The sequence below is a fragment of the Aotus nancymaae genome, unplaced genomic scaffold, assembly GCF_030222135.1.
Source record: "Aotus nancymaae isolate 86718 unplaced genomic scaffold, 86718_ANA_hifiasm-v0.15.2.pri h1tg000073l, whole genome shotgun sequence".
In the NCBI taxonomy this organism is placed as follows: domain Eukaryota; kingdom Metazoa; phylum Chordata; class Mammalia; order Primates; family Aotidae; genus Aotus; species Aotus nancymaae.
In genome coordinates this window covers 145,895-167,239 of record NW_026988488.1, presented here as the reverse complement: position 1 = coordinate 167,239, position 21,345 = coordinate 145,895, and positions in this window count along the sequence as shown.

Genomic DNA, 21,345 nt, shown 5'->3' with positions numbered 1-21,345 from the left:
TTTTAGACGAAGTCTTACTCCTGTTTCTTGCATTTGGCGGTATTGGGCTGGAAATGCCAGTTTTGGGATTCTGCACAGAAAGGGTTTGCAAATTGCTGAATCCACACATGAGTTTAACTCTGTCAGTTGAATGCACACATTGACAACCATTCAGTTACATAGCTCCGTTTTGGTTTTAGAAGCAGATATTTCTCTTTACAGCCTGTGGCCCATTCACTCGGGAATATCCCAACACAGCTACTGGAAGAAACTTGTTTCTAACTCGCTGAATCTAAACATAGATTCAACTCTCTTAGGTGAACGAACGCACAGCAGAGCAGTTTCAAGGGAACGTTTCTCCTGAGTTTTAGACGAAGTCTTCCTGCTGTTTTGCACCTATGCCTTTATTAGGCTGGAAATGCCAGTTTTGGTGATTGTGCACAGAAAGCGTTTGCAAGCTGCTGAATCCACACATGAGTTTAACTCTGTCAGTTGAATGCACGCATTGACAGCCATTCAGTTAGATAGCTCCGTTTTGGTTTGAGAAGCAGATATTTCTCTGTACAGACTATGGTCCCATTCACTCGGGAATATCCCAACGCAGCTCCTAGAAGAAATGTGTTTCTAACTCGCTGAATCTAAACATAGATTCAACTCTCTTAGGTGAACGAATGAACAGCAGAGCAGTTTCAAGGAAACGTTTCTCCTGAGTTTTAGACGAAGTCTTACTGCTGTTTCTTGCATTTGGCAGTATGGGGCTGGAAATGCCAGTTTTGGGATTCTGCACAGAAAGGGTTTGCAAACTGCTGAATCCACACATGAGTTTAACTCTGTCAGTTGAATGCACACATTGGCAACCATTCAGTTAGATAGCTTCGTTTTGGTTTTACAAGCAGATGTTTCTCTGTACAGCCTATGGGCCCATTCACTCGGGAATATTCAAATTCAGCTCCTAGAAGAAACGTGTTTCTAACTCGCTGAATCTAAACATAGATTCAACTCCCTTAGGTGAATGAACGCACAGCAGAGCAGTTTCAAGGAAACGTTTCTCCTGAGTTTTAGACGAAGTCTTTCTGCTGTTTCTTGTATTTGGTGGTATTGGGCTGGAAATGCCAGTTTTGGGATTCTGCACAGAAAGGGTTTGCAAACTGCTGAATTCACACATGAGTTTAACTCTGTCAGTTGAATGCACACTTTGACAACCATTCAGTTAGATAGCTTCGTTTTGGTTTTAGAAGCAGATGTTTCTCTGTACAGCCTATGGTCCCATTCACTCGGGAATATCCCAACACAGCTCCTAAAAGAAATGTGTTTCTAACTCGCTGAATATAAACATAGATTCAACTCTCTTAGGTGAACGAACGCACAGCAGAGCAGTTTCAAGGAAACGTTTCTCCTGAGTTTTAGACGATGTCTTACTGCTGTTTCTTGCATTTGGCAGTATTGTGCTGGAAATGCCAGTTTTGGGATTCTGCACAGAAAGGATTTGCAAACTTCTGAATCCACACATGAGTTTATCTCTGTCAGTTGAATGCACACATTGACAACCATTCAGTTAGATGGCTTCATTTTGGTTTTCGAAGCAGATGTTTCTCTGTACAGCCAATGGTCCCATTCACTCGGGAATATCCCAACGCAGCTCCTAGAAGAAACGTGTTTCTAACTCGCTGAATCTAAACATAGATTCAACTCTCTTAGGTGAACGAATGCACAGCAGAGCAGTTTCCAGGAAACGTTTCTCCTGAGTTTTAGATGAAGTCTTACTGCTGTTTCGTTCCAAAGCCTTTATTAGGCTGGAAATGCCAGTTTTGGGATTCTGCACTGAAAGGGTTTGCAAACTGCTGAATCCACACATGAGTTTAACTCTGTCAGTTGAATGCACACATTGACAACCATTCAGTTAGATAGCTTCGTTTTGGTTTTAGAAGCAGATGTTTCTTTGTACAGCCTATGGCCCCATTCACTCGGGAATATTCAAATTCAGCTCCTAGAAGAAACGTGTTTCTAACTCGCTGAATCTAAACATAGATTCAACTCTCTTAGGTGAACGAACGCACAGCAGAGCAGTTTCAAGGAAACGTTTCTCCTGAGTTTTAGACGAAGTCTTGCTGCTGTTTCTTGCATTTGGCAGTTTGGGCTGGAAATGCCTGTTTTGGGATTCTGCACAGAAAGGGTTTGTAAACTGCTGAATCCACACATGAGTATAACTCTTTCAGGTGAATGCACACATTGACATCCATTCAGTTAGATAGCTCCGTTTTGGTTTTCGAAGCAGATATTTCTCTGTACAGCCTGTGGTTCCATTCACTCGGGAATATCCCAACGCAGCTACTAGAAGAAACTTGTTTCTAACTCGCTGAATCTAAACATAGATTCAACTCTCTTAGGTGAACGAACGCACAGCAGAGCAGTTTCAAGGAAACGTTTCTCCTGAGTTTTAGACGAAGTCTTACTGCTGTTTCTTGTATTTGGTGGTATTGGGCTGGAAATGCCAGTTTTGCGATTCTGCACAGAAAGGGTTTGCAAACTGCTGAATCCACACATGAGTTTAACTCCGTCAGTTGAATGTACACATTGACAACCATTCAGATAGATAGCTTCGTTTTGGTTTTAGAAGCAGATGTTTCTCTGTACAGCCTATGGTCCCATTCACTCGGGAATATTCAAATTCAGCTCCTAGAGGAAACGTGTTTCTAACTCACTGAATCTAAACATAGATTCAACTCTCTTAGGTGAACGAACGCACAGCAGAGCAGTTTCAAGGAAACGTTTCTCCTGAGGTTTAGACGAAGTCTTACTGCTGTTTCGTAGCTATGCCTTTAGTAGGCTGGAAATGCCAGTTTTGCTGATTCTGCACAGAAGGGGTTTGCAAACGGCTGAATCAACACATGAGTTGAACTCTGTCAGTTGAATGCACACATTGACAACCATTCAGTTAGATAGCTCCGTTTTGGTTTCAGAAGCAGATATTTCTCTGTACAGCCTATGGTCCCATTCACTCGGGAATATCCCAACGCAGCTCCTAGAAGAAACGTGTTTCTAACTCGCTGAATCTAAACATAGATTCAACTCTCTTAGGTGAACGAACGCACAGCAGAGCAGTTTCAAGGAAACCTTTCTCCTGAGTTTTAGATGATGTCTTACTGCTAATTCGTACCTATGCCTTTATTAGGCTGGAAATGCCAGTTTTGGGATTCTGCACAGAAAGGGTTTGCAAACTGCTGAATCCACACATGAGTTTAACTCTGTCAGTTGAATGCACACATTGACAATCACTCAGTTAGATAGCTTCGTTTTGGTTTTACAAGCAGATGTTTCTGTGTACAGCCTATGGGCCCATTCACTAGGGAATATTCAAATTCAGCTCCTAGAAGAAACGTGTTTCTAACTCGCTGAATCTAAACATAGATTCAACTCTCTTAGGTGAACGAACACACAGCAGAGCAATTTCAAGGAAACGTTTCTCCTGAGTTTTAGACGAAGTCTTACTCCTGTTTCTTGCATTTGGCGGTAATGCGCTGGAAATGCCAGTTTTGGGATTCTGCACAGAAAGGGTTTGCAAACTGCTGAATCCACACATGAGTTTAACTCTGTCAGTTGAATGCACACATTGACAACCATTCTGTTACATAGCTCCGTTTTGGTTTTAGAAGCAGATATTTCTCTGTACAGCCTGTGGACCCATTCACTCGGGAATATCCCAACACAGCTACTGGAAGAAAATTGTTTCTAACTCGCTGAATCTAAACATAGATTCAACTCTCTTAGGTGAACAAACGCACAGCAGAGCAGTTTCAAGGAAACGTTTCTCCTGAGTTTTAGACGAAGTCTTCCTGCTGTTTCGTACCTATGCCTTTATTAGGCTGGAAATGCCAGTTTTGGTGTTTGTGCACAGAAAGGGTTTGCAAGCTGCTGAATCCACACATGAGTTTAACTCTGTCAGTTGAATGCACGCATTGACAGCCATTCACTTAGATAGCTCCGTTTTGGTTTGAGAAGCAGATATTTCTCTGTACAGACTATGGTCCCATTCACTCGGGAATATCCCAACGCAGCTCCTAGAAGAAACGTGTTTCTAACTCGCTGAATCTAAACATAGATTCAACTCTCTTAGGTGAACGAACGCACAGCAGAGCAGTTTCAAGGAAACGTTTCTCCTGAGTTTTAGACGAAGTCTTACTGCTGTTTCTTGTATTTGGTGTTATTGGGCTGGAAATGTCAGTTTTGGGATTCTGCACAGAAAGGGTTTGCAAACTGCTGAATCCACACATGAGTTTAACTCTGTCAGTTGAATGCACACATTGGCAACCATTCAGTTAGATAGCTTCGTTTTGGTTTTACAAGCAGATGTTTCTCTGTACAGCCTATGGTCCCATTCACTCGGGACTATTCAAACGCAGCTACTAGAAGAAACGTGTTTCTAACTCGCTGAATCTAAACATAGATTCAACTCTCTTAGGTGAACGAACGCACAGCAGAGCAGTTTCAAGGAAACGTTTCTCCTGAGCTTTAGACGAAGTCTTACTGCTGTTTCTTGCATTTGGCAGTATTGGGATGGAAATGCCAGTTTTGGGATTCTGCACAGAAAGGGTTTGAAAACTGCTGAATCCACACATGAGTTTAACTCTGTCAGTTGAATGCACACATTGACAATCATTCAGTTAGATAGCTTCGTTTTGGTTTTAGAAGCAGATGTTTCTCTGGACAGCCTATGGTCCCATTCACTCGGGAATATTCACATTCAGCTCCTAGAAGAAACGTGGTTCTAACTCGCTGAATCTAAACATAGATTCAACTCCCTAAGGTGAACGAACGCACAGCAGAACAGTTTCAAGGAAACGTTTCTCCTGAGTTTCAGACGAAGTCTTACTGCTGTTTCTTGCATTTGGCGGTATTGGGCTGGGAATGCTAGTTTTGGGATTCTGCACAGAAAGGGTTTGCAAACTGCTGAATCCACACATGAATTTAACTCTGTCAGTTGAATGCACACATTGGCAACCATTCAGTTAGATAGCTCCGTTTTCCTTTTCGAAGCAGATATTTCTCTGTACAGCCTATGCTCCCATTCACTCGGGAATATCCCAACGCAGCTACTAGAGGAACCTTGTTTCTAACTCGCTGAATCTAAACATAGATTCAACTCTCTTAGGTGAACGAACGCACAGCAGAGCAGTTTCAAGGAAACGTTTCTCCTGAGATTTAGACGAAGTCTTACTGCTGTTTCGTACCTATGCCTTTAGTAGGCTGGAAATGCCAGTTTTGCTGATTCTGCACAGAAGGGGTTTGCAAACGGCTGAATCAACATATGAGTTGAACTCTGTCAGTTGAATGCACATATTGACAACCATTCAGTTAGATAGCTCCGTTTTGGTTTCAGAAGCAGATATTTCTCTGTACAGCCTATGGTCCCATTCACTCGGGAATATCCCAACGCAGCTCCTAGAAGAAACGTGTTTCTATCTCGCTGAATCTAAACATAGATTCAACTCTCTTAGGTGAACGAACGCACAGCAGAGCAGTTTCAAGGAAACGTTTCTCCTGAGTTTTAGACGAAGTCTTACTGCTGATTCGTACCTATGCCTTTATTAGGCTGGAAATGCCCGTTTTGGGATTCTGCACAGAAAGGGTTTGCAAACTGCTGAATCCACACATGAGTTTAACTCTGTCAGTTGAATGCACACATTGACAATCATTCAGTTAGATAGCTTCGTTTTGGTTTTAGAAGCAGATGTTTCTCTGTACAGCCTTTGGTCCCATTCACTCGGGAATATTCAAATTCAGCTCCTAGAAGAAACGTGTTTCTAACTCGCTGAATCTAAACATAGATTCAACTCTCTTAGGTGAACGAACGCACAGCAGAGCAGTTTCAAGGAGACGTTTCTCCTGAGTTTTAGACGAAGTCTTACTGCTGTTTCTTGCATTTGGCGGTATTGGGCTGGAAATGCCAGTTTAGGGATTCTGCACAGAAAGGGTTTGCAAACTGCTGAATCCACACATTAGTTTAACTCTGTCAGTTGAATGCACACTTTGACATCCATTCAGTTAGATAGCTTCGTTTTGGTTTTAGAAGCAGATGTTTCTCTGTACAGCCTATGGTCCCATTCACTCGGGAATATCCCAATGCAGCTCCTAGAAGAAATGTGTTTCTAACTCGCTGAATCTAAACATAGATTCAACTCTCTTAGGTGAACGAACGCACAGCAGAGCAGTTTGAAGGAAACGTTTCTCCTGACTTTTAAACGATGTCTTACTGCTGTTTCTTGCATTTGGCAGTATTGTGCTGGAAATGCCAGTTTTGGAATTCTGCACAGAAAGGGTTTGCAAACTCCTGAATCCACACATGAGTTTAACTCTGTCAGTTGAATGCACACATTGACAACCATTCAGTTAGATAGCTTCATTTTGGTTTTCGAAGCAGATGTTTCTCTGTACAGCCAATGGTCCCATTCACTCGGGAATATCCCAACGCAGCTACTAGACGAACCTTGTTTCTAACTCGCTGAATCTAAACATAGATTCAACTCTCTTAGGTGAAAGAACGCACAGCAGAGCAGTTTCAAGGAAACGTTTCTCCTGAGTTTTAGATGAAGTCTTACTGCTGATTCGTACCTATGCCATTATTAGGCTGGAAATGCCAGTTTTGGGATTCTGCACAGAAAGGGTTTGCAAACTGCTGAATCCACACATGAGTTTAACTCTGTCAGTTGAATGTACACATTGACAACCATGCAGATAGATAGCTTCGTTTTGGTTTCAGAAGCAGATGTTTCTCTGTACAGCCTATGGTCCCATTCACTCGGGAATATTCAAATTCAGCTCCTAGAAGAAACGTGTTTCTAACTCACTGAATCTAAACATAGATTCAACTCTCTTAGGTGAACGAACGCACAGCAGAGCAGTTTCAAGGAAACGTTTCACCTGAGTTTTAGACGAAGTCTTTCTGCTGTTTCTTGCATTTGGCAGTATTGGGCTGGAAATGCCAGTTTTGGGATTCTGCACAGAAAGGGTTTGCAAACTGCTGAATCCACACATGAGTTTAACTCTGTCAGTTGAATGCACACATTGACAACCATTCAGTTAGATAGCTCCGTTTTGGTTTTCGAAGCAGATATTTCTCTGTACAGCCTATGGTTCCATTCAATCGGGAATATCCCAACGCAGCTACTAGAGGAACCTTGTTTCTAACTCGCTGAATCTAAACATAGATTCAACTCTCTTAGGTGAACGAACGCACAGCAGAGCAGTTTCAAGGAAACGTTTCTCCTGAGATTTAGACGAAGTCTTACTGCTGTTTCGTACCTATGCCTTTAGTAGGCTGGAAATGCCAGTTTTGCTGATTCTGCACAGAAGGGGTTTGCAAACGGCTGAATCAACACATGAGTTGAACTCTGTCAGTTGAATGCACACATTGACAACCATTCAGTTAAATAGCTCCGTTTTGGTTTCAGAAGCAGATATTTCTCTGTACAGCCTATGGTCCCATTCACTCGGGAATATCCCAACGCAGCTCCTAGAAGAAACGTGTTTCTAACTCGCTGAATCTAAACATAGATTCAACTCTCTTAGGTGAACGAACGCACAGCAGAGCAGTTTCAAGGAAACGTTTCTCCTGAGTTTTAGATGGTGTCTTACTGATGATTCGTACCTATGCCTTTATTAGGCTAGAAATGCCAGTTTTGGGATTCTGCACAGAAAGGGTTTGCAAACTGCTGAATCCACACATGAGTTTAACTCTGTCAGTTGAATGCACACATTGACAATCACTCAGTTAGATAGCTTCGTTTTGGTTTTAGAAGCAGATGTTTCTCTGTACAGCCTTTGGTCCCATTCACTCGGGAATATTCAAATTCAGCTCCTAGAAGAAACGTGTTTCTAACTCGCTGAATCTAAACATAGATTCAACTCTCTGAGGTGAACGAACGCACAGCAGAGCAGTTTCAAGGAAACGTTTCTCCTGAGTTTTAGACGAAGTCTTACTCCTGTTTCTTGCATTTGGCGGTATTGGGCTGGAAATGCCAGTTTTGGGATTCTGCACAGAAAGGGTTTGCAAATTGCTGAATCCACACATGAGTTTAACTCTGTCAGTTGAATGCACACATTGACAACCATTCAGTTACATAGCTCCGTTTTGGTTTTAGAAGCAGATATTTCTCTTTACAGCCTGTGGCCCATTCACTTGGGAATATCCCAACACAGCTACTGGAAGAAACTTGTTTCTAACTCGCTGAATCTAAACATAGATTCAACTCTCTTAGGTGAACGAACGCACAGTAGAGCAGTTTCAAGGGAACGTTTCTCCTGAGTTTTAGACGAAGTCTTCCTGCTGTTTTGCACCTATGCCTTTATTAGGCTCGAAATGCCAGTTTTGGTGATTGTGCACAGAAAGCGTTTGCAAGCTGCTGAATCCACACATGAGTTTAACTCTGTCAGTTGAATGCACGCATTGACAGCCATTCAGTTAGATAGCTCCGTTTTGGTTTGAGAAGCAGATATTTCTCTGTACAGACTATGGTCCCATTCACTCGGGAATATCCCAACGCAGCTCCTAGAAGAAATGTGTTTCTAACTCGCTGAATCTAAACATAGATTCAACTCTCTTAGGTGAACGAATGAACAGCAGAGCAGTTTCAAGGAAACGTTTCTCCTGAGTTTTAGACGAAGTCTTACTGCTGTTTCTTGCATTTGGCAGTATGGGGCTGGAAATGCCAGTTTTGGGATTCTGCACAGAAAGGGTTTGCAAACTGCTGAATCCACACATGAGTTTAACTCTGTCAGTTGAATGCACACATTGGCAACCATTCAGTTAGATAGCTTCGTTTTGGTTTTACAAGCAGATGTTTCTCTGTACAGCCTATGGGCCCATTCACTCGGGAATATTCAAATTCAGCTCCTAGAAGAAACGTGTTTCTAACTCGCTGAATCTAAACATAGATTCAACTCCCTTAGGTGAATGAACGCACAGCAGAGCAGTTTCAAGGAAACGTTTCTCCTGAGTTTTAGACGAAGTCTTTCTGCTGTTTCTTGTATTTGGTGGTATTGGGCTGGAAATGCCAGTTTTGGGATTCTGCACAGAAAGGGTTTGCAAACTGCTGAATTCACACATGAGTTTAACTCTGTCAGTTGAATGCACACTTTGACAACCATTCAGTTAGATAGCTTCGTTTTGGTTTTAGAAGCAGATGTTTCTCTGTACAGCCTATGGTCCCATTCACTCGGGAATATCCCAACGCAGCTCCTAAAAGAAATGTGTTTCTAACTCGCTGAATCTAAACATAGATTCAACTCTCTTAGGTGAACGAACGCACAGCAGAGCAGTTTCAAGGAAACGTTTCTCCTGAGTTTTAGACGATGTCTTACTGCTGTTTCTTGCATTTGGCAGTATTGTGCTGGAAATGCCAGTTTTGGGATTCTGCACAGAAAGGATTTGCAAACTGCTGAATCCACACATGAGTTTATCTCTGTCAGTTGAATGCACACATTGACAACCATTCAGTTAGATGGCTTCATTTTGGTTTTCGAAGCAGATGTTTCTCTGTACAGCCAATGGTCCCATTCACTCGGGAATATCCCAACGCAGCTCCTAGAAGAAACGTGTTTCTAACTCGCTGAATCTAAACATAGATTCAACTCTCTTAGGTGAACGAATGCACAGCAGAGCAGTTTCCAGGAAACGTTTCTCCTGAGTTTTAGATGAAGTCTTACTGCTGTTTCGTTCCAAAGCCTTTATTAGGCTGGAAATGCCAGTTTTGGGATTCTGCACTGAAAGGGTTTGCAAACTGCTGAATCCACACATGAGTTTAACTCTGTCAGTTGAATGCACACATTGACAACCATTCAGTTAGATAGCTTCGTTTTGGTTTTAGAAGCAGATGTTTCTTTGTACAGCCTATGGCCCCATTCACTCGGGAATATTCAAATTCAGCTCCTAGAAGAAACGTGTTTCTAACTCGCTGAATCTAAACATAGATTCAACTCTCTTAGGTGAACGAACGCACAGCAGAGCAGTTTCAAGGAAACGTTTCTCCTGAGTTTTAGACGAAGTCTTGCTGCTGTTTCTTGCATTTGGCAGTTTGGGCTGGAAATGCCTGTTTTGGGATTCTGCACAGAAAGGGTTTGTAAACTGCTGAATCCACACATGAGTATAACTCTTTCAGGTGAATGCACACATTGACATCCATTCAGTTAGATAGCTCCGTTTTGGTTTTCGAAGCAGATATTTCTCTGTACAGCCTGTGGTTCCATTCACTCGGGAATATCCCAACGCAGCTACTAGAAGAAACTTGTTTCTAACTCGCTGAATCTAAACATAGATTCAACTCTCTTAGGTGAACGAACGCACAGCAGAGCAGTTTCAAGGAAACGTTTCTCCTGAGTTTTAGACGAAGTCTTACTGCTGTTTCTTGTATTTGGTGGTATTGGGCTGGAAATGCCAGTTTTGCGATTCTGCACAGAAAGGGTTTGCAAACTGATGAATCCACACATGAGTTTAACTCCGTCAGTTGAATGTACACATTGACAACCATTCAGATAGATAGCTTCGTTTTGGTTTTAGAAGCAGATGTTTCTCTGTACAGCCTATGGTCCCATTCACTCGGGAATATTCAAATTCAGCTCCTAGAGGAAACCTGTTTCTAACTCACTGAATCTAAACATAGATTCAACTCTCTTAGGTGAACGAACGCACAGCAGAGCAGTTTCAAGGAAACGTTTCACCTGAGTTTTAGACGAAGTCTTACTGCTGTTTCTTGCATTTGGCAGTATTGGGCTGGAAATGCCAGTTTTGGGATTCTGCACAGAAAGGGTTTGCAAACTGCTGAATCCACACATGAGTTTAACTCTGTCAGTTGAATGCACACATTGACAACCATTCAGTTACATAGCTCCGTTTTGGTTTTCGAAGCAGATATTTCTCTGTACAGCCTATGGTCCCATTCACTCGGGAATATCCGAACGCAGCAACTAGAGGAACCTTGTTTCTAACTCGCTGAATCTAAACATAGATTCAACTCTCTTAGGTGAACGAACGCACAGCAGAGCAGTTTCAAGGAAACGTTTCTCCTGAGGTTTAGACGAAGTCTTACTGCTGTTTCGTACCTATGCCTTTAGTAGGCTGGAAATGCCAGTTTTGCTGATTCTGCACAGAAGGGGTTTGCAAACGGCTGAATCAACACATGAGTTGAACTCTGTCAGTTGAATGCACACATTGACAACCATTCAGTTAGATAGCTCCGTTTTGGTTTCAGAAGCAGATATTTCTCTGTACAGCCTATGGTCCCATTCACTCGGGAATATCCCAACGCAGCTCCTAGAAGAAACGTGTTTCTAACTCGCTGAATCTAAACATAGATTCAACTCTCTTAGGTGAACGAACGCACAGCAGAGCAGTTTCAAGGAAACCTTTCTCCTGAGTTTTAGATGATGTCTTACTGCTAATTCGTACCTATGCCTTTATTAGGCTGGAAATGCCAGTTTTGGGATTCTGCACAGAAAGGGTTTGCAAACTGCTGAATCCACACATGAGTTTAACTCTGTCAGTTGAATGCACACATTGACAATCACTCAGTTAGATAGCTTCGTTTTGGTTTTACAAGCAGATGTTTCTGTGTACAGCCTATGGGCCCATTCACTAGGGAATATTCAAATTCAGCTCCTAGAAGAAACGTGTTTCTAACTCGCTGAATCTAAACATAGATTCAACTCTCTTAGGTGAACAAACGCACAGCAGAGCAGTTTCAAGGAAACGTTTCTCCTGAGTTTTAGACGAAGTCTTCCTGCTGTTTCGTACCTATGCCTTTATTAGGCTGGAAATGCCAGTTTTGGTGTTTGTGCACAGAAAGGGTTTGCAAGCTGCTGAATCCACACATGAGTTTAACTCTGTCAGTTGAATGCACGCATTGACAGCCATTCACTTAGATAGCTCCGTTTTGGTTTGAGAAGCAGATATTTCTCTGTACAGACTATGGTCCCATTCACTCGGGAATATCCCAACGCAGCTCCTAGAAGAAACGTGTTTCTAACTCGCTGAATCTAAACATAGATTCAACTCTCTTAGGTGAACGAACGCACAGCAGAGCAGTTTCAAGGAAACGTTTCTCCTGAGTTTTAGACGAAGTCTTACTGGTGTTTCTTGTATTTGGTGTTATTGGGCTGGAAATGTCAGTTTTGGGATTCTGCACAGAAAGGGTTTGCAAACTGCTGAATCCACACATGAGTTTAACTCTGTCAGTTGAATGCACACATTGGCAACCATTCAGTTAGATAGCTTCGTTTTGGTTTTACAAGCAGATGTTTCTCTGTACAGCGTATGGGCCCATTCACTCGGGAATATTCAAATTCAGCTCCTAGAAGAAACGTGTTTCTAACTCGCTGAATCTAAACATAGATTCAACTCCCTTAGGTGAACGAACGCACAGCAGAGCAGTTTCAAGGAAACGTTTCTCCTGAGTTTTAGACGAAGTCTTACTGCTGTTTCTTGTATTTGGTGGTATTGGGCTGGAAATGCCAGTTTTGGGATTCTGCACAGAAAGGGTTTGCAAACTGCTAAATCCACACATGAGTTTAACTCTGTCAGTTGAATGCACACTTCGACAACCATTCAGTTAGATAGCTTCGTTTTGGTTTTAGAAGCAGATGTTTCTCTGTACAGCCTATGGTCCCATTCACTCGGGAATATCCCAACGCAGCCCCTAGTAGAAATGTGTTTCTAACTCGCTGAATCTAAACTTAGATTCAACTCTCTTAGGTGAACGAACGCACAGCAGAGCAGTTTCAAGGAAACGTTTCTCCTGAGTTTTAGACGATGTCTTGCTGCTGTTTCTTGCATTTGGCAGTATTGTGCTGGAAATGCCAGTTTTGGGATTCTGCAGAGAAAGGGTTTGCAAACTGCTGAATCCACACATGAGTTTAACTCTGTCAGTTGAATGCACACATTGACAACCATTCAGTTAGATAGCTTCATTTTGGTTTTCGAATCAGATGTTTCTCTGTACAACCAATGGTCCCATTCACTCGGGAATATCCCAACGCAGCTCCTAGAAGAAATGTGTTTCTAACTCGCTGAATCTAAACATAGAGTCAACTCTCTTAGGTGAACGAACGCACAGCGGAGCAGTTTCAAGGAAACGTTTCTCCTGAGTTTTAGATGAAGTCTTACTGCTGATTCGTACCTATGCCATTATTAGGCTGGAAATGCCAGTTTTGCTGATTCTGCACAGAACGGGTTTGCAAACAGCTGAATCAACACATGAGTTGAACTCTGTCAGTTGAATGCACACATTGACAACCATTCAGTTAGATAGCTCCGTTTTGGTTTCAGAAGCAGATATTTCTCTGTATAGCCTATGGTCCCATTCACTCGGGAATATGCCAACGCAGCTCCTAGAAGAAACGTGTTTCTAACTCGCTGAATCTAAACATAGATTCAACTCTCTTAGGTGAACGAACGCACAGCAGAGCAGTTTCAAGGAAACGTTTCTCCTGAGTTTTAGACGAAGTCTTACTGCTGTTTTTTGCATTTGGCAGTATGGGGCTGGAAATGCCAGTTTTGGGATTCTGCACAGAAAGGGTTTGCAAACTGCTGAATCCACACATGAGTTTAACTCTGTCAGTTGAATGCACACTTTGACAATCACTCAGTTAGATAGCTTCGTTTTGGTTTTACAAGCAGATGTTTCTGTGTACAGCCTATGGGCCCATTCACTAGGGAATATTCAAATTCAGCTCCTAGAAGAAACGTGTTTCTAACTCGCTGAATCTAAACATAGATTCAACTCTCTTAGGTGAACGAACACACAGCAGAGCAGTTTCAAGGAAACGTTTCTCCTGAGTTTTAGACGAAGTCTTACTCCTGTTTCTTGCATTTGGCGGTATTGCGCTGGAAATGCCAGTTTTGGGATTCTGCACAGAAAGGGTTTGCAAACTGCTGAATCCACACATGAGTTTACCTCTGTCAGTTGAATGCACACATTGACAACCATTCTGTTACATAGCTCCGTTTTGGTTTTAGAAGCAGATATTTCTCTGTACAGCCTGTGGTCCCATTCACTCGGGAATATCCCAACACAGCTACTGGAAGAAAATTGTTTCTAACTCGCTGAATCTAAACATAGATTCAACTCTCTTAGGTGAACAAACGCACAGCAGAGCAGTTTCAAGGAAACGTTTCTCCTGAGTTTTAGACGAAGTCTTACTGCTGTTTCTTGTATTTGGTGTTATTGGGCTGGAAATGTCAGTTTTGGGATTCTGCACAGAAAGGGTTTGCAAACTGCTGAATCCACACATGAGTTTAACTCTGTCAGTTGAATGCACACATTGGCAACCATTCAGTTAGATAGCTTCGTTTTGGTTTTAGAAGCAGATGTTTCTCTGTACAGCGTATGGGCCCATTCACTCGGGAATATTCAAATTCAGCTCCTAGAAGAAACGTGTTTCTAACTCGCTGAATCTAAACATAGATTCAACTCCCTTAGGTGAACGAACGCACAGCAGAGCAGTTTCAAGGAAACGTTTCTCCTGAGTTTTAGACGAAGTCTTACTGCTGTTTCTTGTATTTGGTGGTATTGGGCTGGAAATGCCAGTTTTGGGATTCTGCACAGAAAGGGTTTGCAAACTGCTAAATCCACACATGAGTTTAACTCTGTCAGTTGAATGCACACTTCGACAACCATTCAGTTAGATAGCTTCGTTTTGGTTTTCGAAGCAGATGTTTCTCTGTACAGCCTATGGTCCCATTCACTCGGGAATATCCCAACGCAGCCCCTAGTAGAAATGTGTTTCTAACTCGCTGAATCTAAACTTAGATTCAACTCTCTTAGGTGAACGAACGCACAGCAGAGCAGTTTCAAGGAAACGTTTCTCCTGAGTTTTAGACGATGTCTTGCTGCTGTTTCTTGCATTTGGCAGTATTGTGCTGGAAATGCCAGTTTTGGGATTCTGCACAGAAAGGGTTTGCAAACTGCTGAATCCACACATGAGTTTAACTCTGTCAGTTGAATGCACACATTGACAACCATTCAGTTAGATAGCTTCATTTTGGTTTTCGAATCAGATGTTTCTCTGTACAACCAATGGTCCCATTCACTCGGGAATATCTCAACGCAGCTCCTAGAAGAAATGTGTTTCTAACTCGCTGAATCTAAACATAGAGTCAACTCTCTTAGGTGAACGAACGCACAGCGGAGCAGTTTCAAGGAAACGTTTCTCCTGAGTTTTAGATGAAGTCTTACTGCTGATTCGTACCTATGCCATTATTAGGCTGGAAATGCCAGTTTTGCTGATTCTGCACAGAACGGGTTTGCAAACAGCTGAATCAACACATGAGTTGAACTCTGTCAGTTGAATGCACACATTGACAACCATTCAGTTAGATAGCTCCGTTTTGGTTTCAGAAGCAGATATTTCTCTGTATAGCCTATGGACCCATTCACTCGGGAATATGCCAACGCAGCTCCTAGAAGAAACGTGTTTCTAACTCGCTGAATCTAAACATAGATTCAACTCTCTTAGGTGAACGAACGCACAGCAGAGCAGTTTCAAGGAAACGTTTCTCCTGAGTTTTAGACGAAGTCTTACTGCTGTTTTTTGCATTTGGCAGTATGGGGCTGGAAATGCCAGTTTTGGGATTCTGCACAGAAAGGGTTTGCAAACTGCTGAATCCACACATGAGTTTAACTCTGTCAGTTGAATGCACACTTTGACAACCATTCAGTTAGATAGCTTCGTTTTGGTTTTAGAAGCAGATGTTTCTCTGTACACCCTATGGCCCCATTCACTCGGGAATATCCCAACGCAGCTCCTAGAAGTAACGTGTTTCTAACTCGTTAAAAGTAAACATAGATTCAACTCTCTTAGGTGAACGAACGCACAGCAGACCAGTTTCAAGGAAACGTTTCTCCTGAATTTTAGACGAAGTCTTACTTCTGTTTCTTGCATTTGGCAGTATTGGGCTGGAAATGCCAGTTTTGGGATTCTGCACAGAAAGGGTTTGCAAACTGCTGAATCAACACATGAGTTTAACTATTTCAGGTGAATGCACACACTGACAACCATTCAGTTAGATAGCTCCGTTTTGGTTTTCGAAGCAGATATTTCTCTGTACAGCCTGTGGTTCCATTCACTCGGGAATATCCCAACGCAGCTACTAGAAGAAACTTGTTTCTAACTCGCTGAATCTAAACATAGATTCAACTCTCTTAGGTGAACGAACGCACAGCAGAGCAGTTTCAAGGAAACGTTTCTCCTGAGTTTTAGACGATGTCTTACTGCTGTTTCTTGCCTTTGGCAGTATTGTGCTGGAAATGTCAGTTTTGGGATTCTGCAGAGAAAGGGTTTGCAAACTGCTGAATCCACACATGAGTTTAACTCTGTCAGTTGAATGCACACATTGACAACCATTCAGTTAGATAGCTTCATTTTGGTTTTCGAAGCAGATGTTTCTCTATACAGCCAATGGTCCCATTCACTCGGGAATATCCCAACGCAGCTCCTAGAAGAAACGTGTTTCTAACTCGCTGAATCTAAACATAGATTCAACTCTCTTAGGTGAACGAATGCACAGCAGAGCAGTTTCCAGGAAACGTTTCTCCTGAGTTTTAGACGAAGTCTTACTGCTGTTTCGTTCCAAAACCTTTATTAGGCTGGAAATGCCAGTTTTGGGATTCTGCACAGAAAGGGTTTGCAAACTGCTGAATCCACACATGAGTTTAACTCTGTCAGTTGAATGCACACTTTGACAACCATTCAGTTAGATAGCTTCGTTTTGGTTTTAGAAGCAGATGTTTCTCTGTACACCCTATGGTCCCATTCACTCGGGAATATCCCAACGCAGCTCCTAGAAGTAACGTGTTTCTAACTCGTTGAAAGTAAACATAGATTCAACTCTCTTAGGTGAACTAACGAACAGCAGAGCAGTTTCCAGGAAACGTTTCTCCTGAGATTTAGACGAAGTCTTACTGCTGTTTCGTGCATTGGCGGTATTGGGCTGGAAATGCCAGTTTTGGGATTCTGCACAGAAAGGGTTTGCAAACTGCTGAATCCACACATGAGTTTAACTCTGTCAGTTGAATGCACACATTGACAACCATTCAGTTAGATAGCTCCGTTTTGGTTTTAGAAACATATATTTCTCTGTACAGCCTATCGTCCCATTCACTCGGGAATATGCCAACACAACTCCTAGAAGAAACGTGTTTCTAACTCGCTGCATCTAAACATAGATTCAACTCTATTAGGTGAACGAACGCACAACAGAGCAGTTTCAAGGAAACGTTTCTCCTGAGTTTTAGATGAAGTCTTACTGCTGATTCGTACCTATGCTATTATTAGGCTGGAAATGCCAGTTTTGGGATTCTGCACAGAAAGGGTTTGCAAACTGCTGAATCCACACATGAGTTTAACTCTGTCAGTTGAATGCACAATTTGACAACCATTCAGTTAGATAGCTTCGTTTTGGTTTTAGAAGCGGATGTTTCTCTGTACAGCCTATGGTCCCATTCACTCGGGAATATCCCAACGCAGCTCCTAGAAGAAATGTGTTTCTAACTCGCTGAATCTAAACATAGATTCAACTCTCTTAGGTGAACGAACGCACAACAGAGCAGTTTCAAGGAAACGTTTCTCCTGAGTTTTAGACGATGTCTTACTGCTGTTTCTTGCATTTGGCAGTATTGCGCTGGAAATGCCAGTTTTGGGATTTTGCACAGAAAGGATTTGCAAACTGCTGAATCCACACATGAGTTTAACTCTGTCAGTTGAATGCACACATTGAAAACCATTCAGTTAGATAGCTTCGTTTTGGTTTTCCAAGCAGATATTTCTCTGTACAGCCTATGGTCCCATTCACTCGGGAATATTCAAATTCAGCTCCTAGATGAAACGTGTTTCTAACTCGCTGAATCTTAACATAGATTCAACTATCTTAGGTGAACGAACGCACAGTAGAGCAGTTTCAAGGAAACGTTTCTCCTGAGTTTTTGACGAAGTCTTACTGCTGTTTCGTTCCAAAGCCTTTATTAGGCTGGAAATGCCAGTTTTGGGATTCTGCACAGAAAGGGTTTGCAAACTGCTGAATCCACACATGAGTTTAACTCTGTCAGTTGAATGCACACTTTGACAACCATTCAGTTAGATAGCTTCGTTTTGGTTTTAGGAGCAGATGTTTCTCTGTACACCCTATGGTACCATTCACTCGGGAATATCCCAACGCAGTTCCTAGAAGTGACGTGTTTCTAACTCGTTGAAAGTAAACATAGATTCAACTCTCTTAGGTGAACGAACGCACAGCAGAGCAGTTTCAAGGAAACGTTTCTCCTGAGTTTTAGATGGTGTCTTACTGATGATTCGTACCTATGCCTTTATTAGGCTAGAAATGCCAGTTTTGGGATTCTGCACAGAAAGGGTTTGCAAACTGCTGAATCCACACATGAGTTTAACTCTGTCAGTTGAATGCAAACATTGACAATCACTCAGTTAGATAGCTTCGTTTTGGTTTGAGAAGCAGATGTTTCTCTGTACAGCCTTTGGTCCCATTCACTCGGGAATATTCAAATTCAGCTCCTAGAAGAAACGTGTTTGTAACTCGCTGAATCTAAACATAGATTCAACTCTCTTAGGTGAACGAACGCACAGCAGAGCAGTTTCAAGGAAACGTTTCTCCTGAGTTTTAGACGAAGTCTTACTCCTGTTTCTTGCATTTGGCGGTATTGGGCTGGAAATGCCAGTTTTGGGATTCTGCACAGAAAGGGTTTGCAAATTGCTGAATCCACACATGAGTTTAACTCTGTCAGTTGAATGCACACATTGACAACCATTCAGTTACATAGCTCCGTTTTGGTTTTAGAAGCAGATATTTCTCTTTACAGCCTGTGGTCCCATTCACTCGGGAATATCCCAACACAGCTACTGGAAGAAACTTGTTTCTAACTCGCTGAATCTAAACATATATTCAACTCTCTTAGGTGAATGAACGCACAGCAGAGCAGTTTCCAGGAATCGTTTCTCCTGAGTTTTAGACGAAGTCTTACTGCTGTTTCGCACCTATGCCTTTATTAGGCTGGAAATGCCAGTTTTGGTGATTGTGCACAGAAAGCGTTTGCAAGCTGCTGAATCCACACATGAGTTTAACTCTGTCAGTTGAATGCACGCATTGACAGCCATTCAGTTAGATAGCTCCGTTTTGGTTTGAGAAGCAGATATTTCTCTGTACAGACTATGGTCCCATTCACTCGGGAATATCCCAACGCAGCTCCTAGAAGAAATGTGTTTCTAACTCGCTGAATCTAAACATAGATTCAACTCTCTTAGGTGAACGAATGCACAGCAGAGCAGTTTCAAGGAAACGTTTCTCCTGAGTTTTAGACGAAGTCTTACTGCTGTTTCTTGCATTTGGCAGTATGGGGCTGGAAATGCCAGTTTAGGGATTCTGCACAGAAAGGGTTTGCAAACTGCTGAATCCACACATGAGTTTAACTCTGTCAGTTGAATGCACACATTGGCAACCATTCAGTTAGATAGCTTCGTTTTGGTTTTACAACCAGATGTTTCTCTGTACAGCCTATGGGCCCATTCACTCGGGAATATTCAAATTCAGCTCCTAGAAGAAACGTGTTTCTAACTCGCTGAATCTAAACATAGATTCAACTCTCTTAGGTGAATGAACGCACAGCAGAGCAGTTTCAAGGAAACGTTTCTCCTGAGTTTTAGACGAAGTCTTTCTGCTGTTTCTTGTATTTGGTGGTATTGGGCTGGAAATGCCAGTTTTGGGATTCTGCACAGAAAGGGTTTGCAAACTGCTGAATTCACACATGGGTTTATCTCTGTCAGTTGAATGCACACATTGACAACCATTCAGTTAGATGGCTTCATTTTGGTTTTCGAAGCAGATGTTTCTCTGTACAGCCAATGGTCCCATTCACTCGGGAATATCCCAACGCAGCTCCTAGAAGAAACGTGTTTCTAACTCGCTGAATCTAAACATAGATTCAACTCTCTTAGGTGAACGAATGCAAAGCAGAGCAGTTTCCAGGAAACGTTTCTCCTGAGTTTTAGATGAAGTCTTACTGCTGTTTCGTTCCAAAGCCTTTATTAGGCTGGAAATGCCAGTTTTGGGATTCTGCACAGAAAGGGTTTGCAAACTGCTGAATCCACACATGAGTTTAACTCTGTCAGTTGAATGCACACATTGACAACCATTCAGTTAGATAGCTTCGTTTTGGTTTTAGAAGCAGATGTTTCTTTGTACAGCCTATGGCCCCATTCACTCGGGAATATTCAAATTCAGCTCCTAGAAGAAACGTGGTTATAACTCGCTGAATCTAAACATAGATTCAACTCTCTTAGGTGAACGAACGCACAGCAGAGCAGTTTCAAGGAAACGTTTCTCCTGAGTTTTAGACGAAGTCTTGCTGCTGTTTCTTGCATTTGGCAGTTTGGGCTGGAAATGCCTGTTTTGGGATTCTGCACAGAAAGGGTTTGTAAACTGCTGAATCCACACATGAGTATAACTCTTTCAGGTGAATGCACACATTGACATCCATTCAGTTAGATAGCTCCGTTTTGGTTTTCGAAGCAGATATTTCTCTGTACAGCCTGTGGTTCCATTCACTCGGGAATATCCCAACGCAGCTACTAGAAGAAACTTGTTTCTAACTCGCTGAATCTAAACATAGATTCAACTCTCTTAGGTGAACGAACGTACAGCAGAGCAGTTTCAAGGAAACGTTTCTCCTGAGTTTTAGACGAAGTCTTACTGCTGTTTCTTGTATTTGGTGGTATTGGGCTGGAAATGCCAGTTTTGCGATTCTGCACAGAAAGGGTTTGCAAACTGCTGAATCCACACATGAGTTTAACTCCGTCAGTTGAATGTACACATTGACAACCATGCAGATAGATAGCTTCGTTTTGGTTTTAGAAGCAGATGTTTCTCTGTACAGCCTATGGTCCCATTCACTCGGGAATATTCAAATTCAGCTCCTAGAGGAAACGTGTTTCTAACTCACTGAATCTAAACATAGATTCAACTCTCTTAGGTGAACGAACGCACAGCAGAGCAATTTCAAGGAAACGTTTCACCTGAGTTTTAGACGAAGTCTTTCTGCTGTTTCTTGCATTTGGCAGTATTGGGCTGGAAATGCCAGTTTTGGGATTCTGCACAGAAAGGGTTTGCAAACTGCTGAATCCACACATGAGTTAAACTCTGTCAGTTGAATGCACACATTGACAACCATTCAGTTACATAGCTCCGTTTTGGTTTTCGAAGCAGATATTTCTCTGTACAGCCTATGGTCCCATTCACTCGGGAATATCCGAACGCAGCAACTAGAGGAACCTTGTTTCTAACTCGCTGAATCTAAACATAGATTCAACTCTCTT